This window comes from Elephantulus edwardii, unplaced genomic scaffold (genome assembly GCF_000299155.1).
Source record: "Elephantulus edwardii isolate Elephantulus edwardi_28Jun2011 unplaced genomic scaffold, EleEdw1.0 scaffold00013, whole genome shotgun sequence".
NCBI classification, from domain to species: domain Eukaryota; kingdom Metazoa; phylum Chordata; class Mammalia; order Macroscelidea; family Macroscelididae; genus Elephantulus; species Elephantulus edwardii.
Window position 1 is genome coordinate 26,083,210 of NW_006399763.1, and position 12,011 is coordinate 26,095,220.

Below are 12,011 nucleotides of genomic sequence, written 5' to 3' on the forward strand. Positions count from 1 at the left end.
TAAAAAATGAAGACGAAAGAGAGGAACAGGATGGATGAAAATGAGAAAATAAAGGAGGATATATAGGAAGAGTGTTGACAAGTTGCAGGGATTGTAACCAATGTGTTAGAATAATCTGTGTATAAACTATTGGTTGGGAAACTGAATTGGCTATGTAAATTTTATCTAAGACAATATGAATCATAATTTGTCATTGTTGCTGTTGTTGAGTACCATCAACTATGATAGCACAGCTAGTCTGTGAACAGCAGACCAGAACCTTGCGCTATCTCACACTATCCTTACCTTCTCCGAATCGCTCCAGTGCATTGTTACAGTCACTGGATCAATCTGTATATTTTAGGGTCTTCCTTTCTTTCTCTAACTCTCCACCTTCCTTAGCATTATGTCTTTTTCCAAGGACTGGTTCTTCCTGACAAAATGCCCAAAATATGTGAGATCTTTGTTTCTAAAAACACACTAGGTGCACTTTCTCCAAAAGAGACCTGTTAGTTCTTTTTGCAGTCCATGGGATATTCAACACTCTTCTCCAGCATCACAATTCAGGCATCAATTCTTCTTCACTCATATTGTTCATTACTCGACTTTCAGATGTTTTGTGATTAGATAAAACTTTTTAAAACTTCCTCTTAAAACCTATTATATATTTTCTGAGAATTCTTTAACTGCATCAGGTTTTTTTTCTTGCAACTATATTTTAAATAGATTGTTATAATTTTCATTAATGTTTTCTTCTTTTGAAATTAATTTAGCAATTTTTAACACATGTTGTTTTGCATGGGCAATATATACCTGATTGACACTCTTCTTTATTATCTATTTATTTTTATTATCTGCTGAGCTAGTGGTTAAAACATTCAGTGCTAACCCAAAACCCAGAAATATGGGTGCATTAGCTACTCTGCAGGTAAATAATGAGGCTTTGTGCATCCATAAAGATCTATAATTTTGGAAACCCTATATGAAAATTCTACTCACTCCAGCAGGTCATGTAAATCGGAATAAACTTGATGGCAGTGTTTGAATATTCTTTTTTAATAAGTTTATGTCAATACACAAAGAGAACCAAATAAATTTGGCAATCTATACAGTTTTCTTACCAAACCCAAAATGGATATACCTGGTAAAGTAACTTGAGGCTCTCTGAGTTCTGCATTCTTGATTATTACATTGGTTAGTCCCTGTAGACAGTGCTTTTTAAAATTTGTTATTTTATTGTATTTCCCTTGTTGTGTACCATTGACTCAGATCTGACTGGCACAGGAGGAGATTTGGATTTGAACCACGTGCCTTCAGGATTCCATCACAGCTTCTTGCCGCTAAGCCACCAGAGCTCCCTTTATAGACAGTACTTTAAAATTGAAAAATCTTTATGAAATAATAAAAAAAACCCCAACAACAAGAAGTCATACATTAAAAATTCTTTGTAATGCTAACAATAGTAAAATATCTCATAATATTTTAGGCTCAGAAATGTGTAAGAAGTTCTATCATTTTAATTATTTAAGCTGAGAAATAGTCAGTAGAGTTTTTCTATTTGTTCTCTTTAAATTTTCCTTGTATTTAATAACTAAACATTTATTCATTAAATCTCACTGGAGAGCAAATAATTATAGCACTAGATTTCTTCTCTAAAGAGCAGTATTTTATGTAGCGATGCTGATCCCAAGCATCTGAGGTATGAAGGTGTTCCGCAGATGAAAGCTATTATAGTGAACTGAGATGAGCTTTTGCACTTGTCCCTGCAGATGCACTCTCTTGCATAGGCATCTTGTTCTCCACTGTAAAGGGACTGATGTGAAAGGATTAATCAGAAAGCTTGGGCTTCCATGGAGTTGTATTATTAGATGAAAACTTCTGTGGGAGACTTATAAGAGAATAAAAATGAGTGCAGGGAATCACTTGATTCTTCCCCTAGGACAGTTGACTAGAAGTCACTGCCTCTGCCAGGATAGTTTACTCTGTACTCTCTCTCTTTCCAAGTTCTGGGAACTGTTCTCCTATTACCTTCAAGATGAGGAGTGCTTGCCTGTCTGACAGCTAATGATTCTTTCTCTGCACGGCCATTTAGTTTTTTCCTGCCCTTATAAATTAGAAAGTAGTTGCTTTATTTTGTAAACAGCTTATTTCAAATTATTCCATATTGAACAAGTCATGTTTTCATTAATTTTCTGGTAAATTTAATTTACTTTAATTCAAAAATTTCATAAACTAAACAATTAGTTTGATAGATATAAATTAGATCTAGATAGATCTAGATCTAGATGATACAGGTGCTATAGGTGATATGGATGATATAGAGATATACATGGCACTTAGCAACAACAAGCAGCAGTTAAGGTATCAGTCCTTGGGAAATGACATCATGCTGAGAGAAGTGGAAGGCCAGAGAAGAATAGAAGATTTTCAACACAATGAATTGATACAGTGACTTTAACAATGGGCTTGAGCAAGTTTCAGATTGTGAGGATGGCTTAGGCAAGCGTTAGATCTGTTTATTCATAGAATTGCTGTGAGCCATAGAGAGAGCTCTGTTGACCTAGTAGAGAGAAAGTTATGCTACCAAGCCAAAGGTGGGTGATTTTAATCTGTGGCCCTTAGGCCTGGTTTTAATTGTTTTCGGTCAAACATTCTTCTAAGTGGTATAGCAGTGGTCTGTCCATTTGCTGTACAGAGATAACTCAAGTTGCTGTGATGCTAAACACTGTGACACTGAATACATCAAATGTGATAATTGTTACTCATAGTAGACAGTGTTTGGTGGAGCTCCCAGATTAAAACAGGCTGGGAAGCAGGAGTGGCATCCACTTCCGAAATAGCTAGCCTCCAAATACTCTACAAACTTAGAGAAAAGATGAAAGTTATACAAGGATTTAGGTCTTTCCTTCATAGGGTCTCTATGAGTCGTCTACAACTTGGCAGCACTTAACAACAACATAAATATAGTTATACATACATTTTTCCAATTCAAGCAGTTGTTGTTGTGAGGTGTCACTGACTTCACTATAGCTTATAGCAACTCAGTAGGTTGAAATCTTGCCCTATCCTGTGCCAGCTCCATAATCTCCACTATGCTCAAATTTATTGTCACAGTCACTAGATCAATCTATGTCACTGAAGGTCTTCCTTTCTTTTGGTGAGCTTCTATATTCCCCAGCATGATGTCTCATTTGAGGACTGGTGCCTTCTGACAACATACTCGAAGTATTTGACACAATTCTTTTCAGATACTCTTGACAATTTTCATTATTATTACTATTTCATCTCAAAAGAAGGACTCTGGAGAGATTCAGACTCACTTTGAAAGGCTGTCCCTAGATAAGTAACATAAATTAAGTTGGTCATGTTCTTTCCTGCAGATTGTGAAACAAAGAAAGGTAGAGCTAAATATTGTGGAACGATTAAATAATTTTCCAGAAGACCCACAAGTGGGATCAATTTTGTAAAGCAGAAATAGAGATTCTGTGAGTAGGAGAAATAAGTGTTTCTGAAACAGGAACATTGTGCAGAATACTACCAGAGATACTGCTGGTGAAAATGCTAGCACAGCTCCCTGTAAACCTATGTAGGAGATTAATGTGCACTGTAGGTGTACTACTAGAGAAATGTTTCAGGGACTCCCTGACACTTATTCCTACGAAGCTCTTCAGCAGGAGAAAGAGAAAATGATGATGTTTGCTTTACAGAAAGACTAAGATCTGTCATTGGATATTTTACAGGAGATTCTGGTAGAGACTGGAGAAAAGAGTATAATAATCAGAATTAATGAATGCAAAACCATGGTACATTAACTCAATGGAATATTACACAACATGGAAAATCAATGGACTTATAAAACATCATACAACTTGGGTAAACCTGGAAGACAGTATGCTGAAGTATCTCAGTCACAAAAAGACAAAGACTGCATAACACCACTATTATATAATAAGGCTGACATGAGGGGTTAAAAAGAGAATAGAAAAATAGCATCTAGATAATGAATACTGCACTGGAACAGATGAGGGGAAGAACTGTCTAAAAGGAATTTTTGACTAGGCATTATGTGAATGACAACAATCTAGAACAAGAGGTGCATTGCAAAGTGAACAGGTGGAGGTGAATGGGAGGGGAAAGTAGGGAAATGTGCAAAAATAAATGAATGAAAACCAAACCTTTCTGTAAACCTTTGCTAAAATCACAATGAATTTTTAAAAGAATGGCTTTACATTTTCAAAAATTTCAATGATAGTTATTTGAAAGATACTTTTATAAAAAATACAACAATGCCATTATATTTTGTCTTAAAAAACATAATCAATTTTCATAGCCTTCAACATGGATTGAAATTCAACATCAAGAAGACAAAATTCTCACCACTGAGCCAACTGACAGCACTATGATAAATGAAGAAGAGATTGAGGTTATTAACAATTCTAGCTTGCTCAGCTCTACCACTAACACTCTTGATACTAGCAGCAGTCAATAAAATCAAAAGATGGGGAAATTTTACTGTCAGGGACATCTCCAAAGTGCTAAACAGTAAGGATGTCAATCTAAGGACTAAGATGATACTGATCCAGGCTATGTTTTTGCAATTACTTGCTATGTGTCAGAGCTGGGTAATAACTAAAGAAGACAGAAGAAGAATTGATCACTTGAGTTGTGATGCTAGCAAAGACTATTTAACATAACATGGACTGCCAAGAGAACAGGTCTGTATTGGAGAGGATAAAGTCAAGTTTCTCCTTCAAGGCAGTGATCTTTTAGCTCAGTCTCACAAACTTTGGGCATGTTGCCAGGAGAAAGCATTCCTTGGAAAAGGATATTATGCTTCGAAGGGTGTGAGGACAGCTCAGTAGAGGAGATTCCAGATGAGATGGATTGACATGGTAACTGGGATAATGGAAGTAGATGTGTTGGAGTCAGTGAGACTGGCTCAGGACCTACAGCAGGATTCAGAGCTACTATACCCATGGTTTCAATGAGTCACAGGAGACTTGATGGCACATAAGAACAACAATCTATGTTTATGTATACTTGGTTAATTGTTTTTGAATGAATAAAAATATTTCAAAAATTGAAAAATAATATCTCTCACAAGTAAGGAAGTTGTTTGTATGTGTCGTATTAGAGATTATTGTTAGAGATTGGAGTTGTCACACGTCCTGGAGTCCATAGAGTCAGAACCAACTAGTAAATGACCTTCTAGCAGATTTTTAGAGGCAGTAAATAGCATGGGAGGAAACTGTCCACCTTTCTTCAGTAGAGCAGCAGGAGGATTCAAATCATGTACCACTGGGTTGACAGTACAATCCCTTACCCACTAGACTACATCTTTATAATAAAACAAAGTGTTGTCCTAAAATATACTTTCAGTGGAGGTTATCATATAGCAAATAGTTCCTTTGCAACAAACTTTTATCATGGCCTAGAAACTTACAAGTTCTAGAAAGTGAAGGACCAGTTTAAGATCAAATGAAAATTACCCATGATTTTCTGAGGTGGAAAACATTGGTAGTTTTTCACTTCTATGTTAAGGAAGTGGCCCTGGTGGCCAATTACCTTTGAGAAAAAAAATAGCATTGTAAATCCTCTATCTTTTTCAACTGATAGAAAACAGAGACACTGGAGGGAAAAGAAGCTAACAGGCATCCCTTCTATGGTGCTTTTACAAATACTTCAAGAAGCCTTAGCTGGAAACCAAGTCCCACCCTCTGGTTCTCATCCTTTTTGAATTATATTTCTATTGTATTCAGCACAAAGGAATTGACTGCACAGTACTCCAAGGTCAGACAAAGTGCATTTGTTACTGGAGGTACCCTGAAAGAGCAAAGGACAGGAAACTTCTCCAGATAGAAATTTTCAGTCCCGGAAAAACTTCCCCCAATATCGCCTCAGAGACAAATCTACCCACCCTCTTAAGAAAAGGTTAGAAGTAAATTAAAGGGAGAGCCTTTCAGTCTAGTACTAGTGAAGGTTAGAGTACTACTAGCAAATTTCATTCTCATTCACTCCTCTAAAAGAAGTACATTATGTGTCCATTCAATAAACGTATTTATTTAGACTCTATAGTAAGTCACACACTGACCTAGACTTAGAAGTCTAGCACTATGCAGTGCAAGCAATACAAATGTATATGCACACACACTTTATGTAGTTGGTTTTAATAGTGAGGTGTGCCATAAAAGCAAAGTGAAAAATGAGACAGAGTGCATGGAATACATTATTAAAAACTGGGAGGAAAGAAGGCAAAGAGAGGGAGAAACAAAGACAAAGTCCCTAAGGAAGTATTATTCTCTTAAAACTTCACTGGGACCAGTATGGTAGGCATGGAGTTAACCAGAAGCAAACAGCAGAAGGGAAAAGTCAGAAAGAGAGCGGGAGCTTGATCCTGAAGAGCAAGATTTTAACTTGGAGTTAAAATTTTTGCAAATGTCATTGGCTTTGACTTAAAGTGAAAGTTTTCTAAATGATTTCAATTTTAATAAGACCAGTCTGACCCCTGTATTGAGAATCTACTGAGGGAATTTAAGAGATGAAGAAAGAGAGAAACTGTACATCCAAAGGCAGATGGTTTGAATCCACCAGCTTCTTGGTGGGAGAAAGATGAACAAACCGCTCCATGCAATTTACAGCTTCTGAAAACTTCCTAAAAAGTCAACTGTGTATCAGTTCTTATTTGACATCAATGAAGAGCAGTAATTGTAGCAGTGCCACCAGAAACATCAATGGCTTGGATGAGGAAAAGTAGTGCAATCTGATAAAATTCTTGGTATGCTTAGCATAAAATGACTATAGAATGTTCTTACAATTTCTGACAACTTTTTCATGGAAAAGCAGCTTATATAGATTTGCTTGAAGTAGCAAATATTAACCAGAAGAGAAAGGCACAATTAATACAAAGAAAATCTCTTTCACTCAGGGATAAAATACTCTCAAAGACTTGTTCTTATTAGATTTCTTTTTCTCATAGTATGTATTGAAGCTAAACATCAAGAAAACAAAGGAGACTATTGGCAGCATCATTATAGATGGTGAAGAGATTGAGACTGTTAACAACTTCAGTTTTCTGGCTCCATAATCAGTACTCTTGGTGTTGTGTTGGCCCAGGAAATTAAAAGATGAATTGTATTGAGAAATTCTGCTGTTATCAGAGATCTCTCCAAAGTATTAAAGAACAATGATGTCAGTCTGGAGACGACAGTTTACATGATTCAGGTCATGATCTTTGCAATTGATTGCCATGCACTGAAAGCTTGACAATGACTAGGGACGATAGAAGGAGAATTGATGCCTTTGAGCTCTGGTTCTGGATAAGAGTATTGAATATACCATGGATGGCTAGGAGAACAAACAGGTTCATCCCAGAGATTTGTGAAACCAGGCTGCTCCTTGGAGGCAAGGATTCTGAAGCCTCGTCTGACGTATTTTGGACATGTTTTAAGGATGGTCCAGTCTTCAGAGAGGGGTATCATGCTTGAGAGGGTAGAGGGAGAGTGCAAGAGAGGAAGACCCTTGATGAGATAGATTGATTCAGGGACTGGGATAATGGGGGTAGGTCAGAGACAATAAGATTGGCAAAGGATAGGGGGCAGGGTATAGGGCTGTTGTACATCAGGTTGCTATGAGTCACAAGCGACTCAACAGCATATAACAACAAAAATTTTAAAAAAATATGTGTATGTGTGTATATATGGATGCATATGTATATATGTATGTATTTTGTATATATATGTGTTTGTGTGTATATATGTGTTTGTGTATATATATATATATGTATATGTTTGTGTGTGTATATATATATGTGTGTTTGTTGTTAGCTGTCAAGTTGCAAGTTACAAATACATGACCTTCCTGCAGATTTTCAGAGGTAATAAATTGCATCGGAGGAGACTGGTCTTTCTTCTCCCTCAGGGTAGCTGGTAGATTTAAATCAAGTGTCTTTGGAATTTCAATGCAGACACTTACACCTTGGTCATCTAGGGATACCAGCTGTTTTTGGTAGTTACCCTCGAGGCAAATACAACACATAGTGACCCTATGAACAAGAAATCGGAGCCCTCCTCTATCCTGTGGCATCCTCATCATCTCTGACACATTTGAATGCATTGTGATCGCCACTGTGTCACTCTATCTCATTGAAGGTCTTCTCTTTTGTTGACTCTCCATCTTTTTAAGCATGATGGCTCTTTCCAAGGAATATCACCTCTTCTAGCAGCATATGTAAAATATATTTGACAAAGTTTTGTCATCCTTGCTTTCATGAAGCACTTTGGGTGCACCTTTTATTGTTTTTACTTTTATGTTAGTAGAATTTGGTGTTGGTTTTTTTTTCTTGTGTAAGAATACATAACTGTGTCTCCAATAGCTCTGATCTAATTTTGTCTCATTTCCAGAGTCAGTGGAAACATGGAGGTTTTTTCAGCCCTCCAACCAGAATGTCTAGAAGAGCTAGTGCAAGGCTGGCCTCCACAAATCCTAGCAGGTATAGCAGGCCGTGAAGAGTGACTGGCTGGAAGCAACTCCAGAGGAACCTGTGTGGACATACTGTCCTTTGGTTCCTTGGCAGTTAGCCAGGGCCTGCTTCATAAAGGCATCCTTGGTGGCCTTCTTGTTGGCAGCTCTGTCACCGCAAGCACCATGTGCACTGGCCTGCAGGGCCCGTCCATAGAATCTTAGTTTCCAGGGCTTTGGTAGAGGGCAAATGTTAATAGCATTGAGGATAAAAGTAGCATCTTCTTTCCTCACGCCCCTAGACAAGAAGCAGATGCCAGGAACAGCCGCAGGGATGGTGAGGTGGAGGGCTGTGACAGTGGCCATAGCCACTTGCTCTTGAGTATACTTCTTAGTGCAGGCATGTCCAGCAGTCACCATGTTTGGCCTAAGCAGGTTTGCCCTCCAAGTAAACATGATGGTCATTTAAAGCCTTGTACATAGCAGCCAGGACCTTCTCAGTAAAAATACTGGAAGTGTTCTAGGTCATGACTTCCATTCAGGATTGTCCTCTGTTTCAACAATTGGCACCAATCCATTCTGCTGGCAGATGCCGGCATAGTGAGCCCAAGCATTGGCATTCTCCTGGATTGTGAGATTGGATGGACAGTGGTTATCAATCCTCAGCACAGCACACCACTTCCCAAAGTCAGCACCATCGTTCTTGTACTAAACACAGTGCTCAGAGAGACCATCAAGCCTTTAAATAGTGGTTTCTTTGTTCCTACAAAGCAAGTAGCTCCTTGGTCTAACTTGATCCCCACCACGATGCTCTTTTCCTTCTGGATGGTTCTGAACAGCTTTCCCTAGCTGTCTTTCTGATAGAGGGACTTGTGGAAGAGAATCACATTCCTGATGCTCTGGGTGATGGAGCTGTCCATGGTGAAGAGGATTTCTCAGAGCTGCGGGTGGTTCTTCTCCTTGTTCTCCACCATGATCCCCTGCAGGAAGTTTCCTATGGTGCCTACAGGCTCATCTGCAGCCAGGATCCCCTTGCCATTTGCAACAATGACGTGGGCAGTTTCTGAGAGCTCCTTCTTCTGCTCTGGGGTGAGGGCTGGGAATCAGTGGACCATGGTGACAGGTCTTTTTTGAGAGGAGTGTCCTCCTGGATTTCAGAAATGGCAAGTGAGGCAGCAACTGCCAAATAGGACGAATCTTCTGAAGCACACAGCTTTTATAGTTGTCCTGGCCGCAATTTTTCCACGACATTTTTGTTTACTTTGGCAGTCCATATTATGTTAATACTCTTTTACAACAACACAATTCAAGGGCTTTGATTGTCATTTTTATTCACTATCCAGCTCTCAGAAGCACAATAAGTGATTAAAAAGATCAAGGCCTGAATCAGGCACACCTTAGTTTGCAAAATAAAGTCAGTACTTCTCTATATTTTTAAGAGATCTTTGACAGCAGAACTGCTCAATGCTATATGCGTCCTGATTTCCTGCCTGCTGATACCAAAGGTCTTAATTATGGATCCAAGTAAGATGAAAGCATTGAAAACTTTAATCTTTTCTCCATCTATCATGATGTTGCATATCAGTAGTGAGTACATCATTCAGGTAGACAATTATCAACCCAACACAAAACACCTGTATCATCTTGTGGTGTTGTTGTATACCATCGCCTCGGAATAGACTTCTATGCACGTATTTGACCTCCGGTAGGTTATCAGAGACAGTTAACTGCACTAGATGATAATGTGAATCTTCATCCCAAGGAGCAGTGGGTGGAGCCGAACTGCATGCATACCAACCAGGAAACTTCAAATTTCAGCTTTTTGTTTTTCTGACTAGACTATGCTATGTGAAGTCTAGGACTAAAAAGATGAGAACACCAGAGAGTATTTTAATCCTGGTTGTTTGGCTACTATGCACAAGCACTGAAATAGATGATGTCAACAATCAGATGAGGTACAGCAACCTCCAAAAGCTATGTCAGAACTGAAAATGAATGGGTTTCAAAACATAGAAAGATTGCTGCAAAGTAATAATTACTAAAAGTTTAGTAACATTTTCATTACATGTCTGTAAGCATATAACCTAGTATTCATTTCAGTGTTAATATGTGAATTTATTGACAAGCAATGATATATAATGAAATTTTGTCCCAACTTTCTATAAATTATAGTGTTTTGTAAGTCATTCCTACCTAAACACATTCTAAAACAAATTATAATATGTTTATTTTAAAAGCCCCTCATTTATTATATTTTCTAGCGTCCTACTGCATCTAAGAAAAGGAAGGAGAAAATGCATCTGGTGTAAGTCAGTTGGAAAATGAGACCTTTGGTGAAAACAGATGTCAATTGTAGAGATTTTGCAAATTTTTAAATTCCCTCAAGAAGTCTTTCAAACTCCATTACTGATTGCCATGAAGTCAGAACTGACTTATTTGTAATGAGCCACTGGATTTCTAGCACTTTAAACCCAAAGGAGGAGATCAATCGCCCATCTTTTACCTGAGGCGCTGCTAGTAGATTCACATTGCAGGTGTGCTGATCCTGCTTAGAAGCAGATTAAAGCAAAATCGAAAATTGCCCAGGAGAGTAAAAATAAAAGTGAACAATATTGTTATTGTTGTCCACTGCAATTCCAATTCATGGCGATTCTGTATATGCAGAGTAGAACTACTGAACAGAGAGAGTGAACATGGCAGTAACCTTTCAGCTGTAGATCACTAGACATATTTTTCTAAGACACTTCTAATTGAATTTGTATTGCCAATTTTCTGAGGATAGTTAAGTGCTTAATCATTTGGGCCACCCTTGTGTTCCTGGATAGAATTGAAACATTCTCAATGCTGACCATGAACTTGCTGTAACTCTGAAAAACTGAAAAGGATAAACATAAAATTATTGCTTAGGATAATGCTTAAGTTGAAAATTTGCTTTTAGTTGATGAAAGGTATGAACTCATTATGTTGAAAACTGTTCTTTTCCTGTATTTTGTAGATTGATAGAAAACTAAATAGAATCAAACTTGCTGCTTTAACAATGAACATAAGCTCTTTTGCTTACATTCAGTACATAAAGGAAATTATTTTGCTTTTGTTCATTATGAAACGTAAATAACAAAAATTAATTAATAAGATTTTCTCTGACTGTAAACCAAGAAGAGCTACAAACCATGACAGCATGCAACACTTACATAACAAGGAGAAGACTGAATATATTGATAGGAGCATTTCCAACAGCTAACAAGAGGTGAAAAAAATAAGTAAAAATAGCTTACATAAAATTACTCTCAGCAATAAATTTTCATCTTATTAAAATGTAAATGTCGAGGAAGAATTATGTATTAAATCATTTGATAATGGGAACATTTGCACTGAGATGGGCAAGTATTGTGAGGCAATGATGAGAAATTTTACCATTTTTCAAGTTGTGATTGATTGATACACCAAACTTAAAATGTCTCTTTTCCCTATTCTTTAATCTTAAAATGAACCTCCCTCCCAAGACACATCTCTATCTTCTTATTTGGTGTACAATTTGTTTGCACATATTCACCAAAAGAATCTCCCCAAAATCT

At 37.5% G+C, this 12,011-nt stretch overlaps 1 pseudogene; it reads right to left on the minus strand.

The window, feature by feature from the left end:
- Positions 1 to 8,460: 8,460 nt before the first annotated feature.
- On the minus strand, positions 8,461 to 9,551 carry LOC102854866 (annotated as a pseudogene).
- Between the last annotated feature and the right edge of the window lie 2,460 nt (positions 9,552 to 12,011).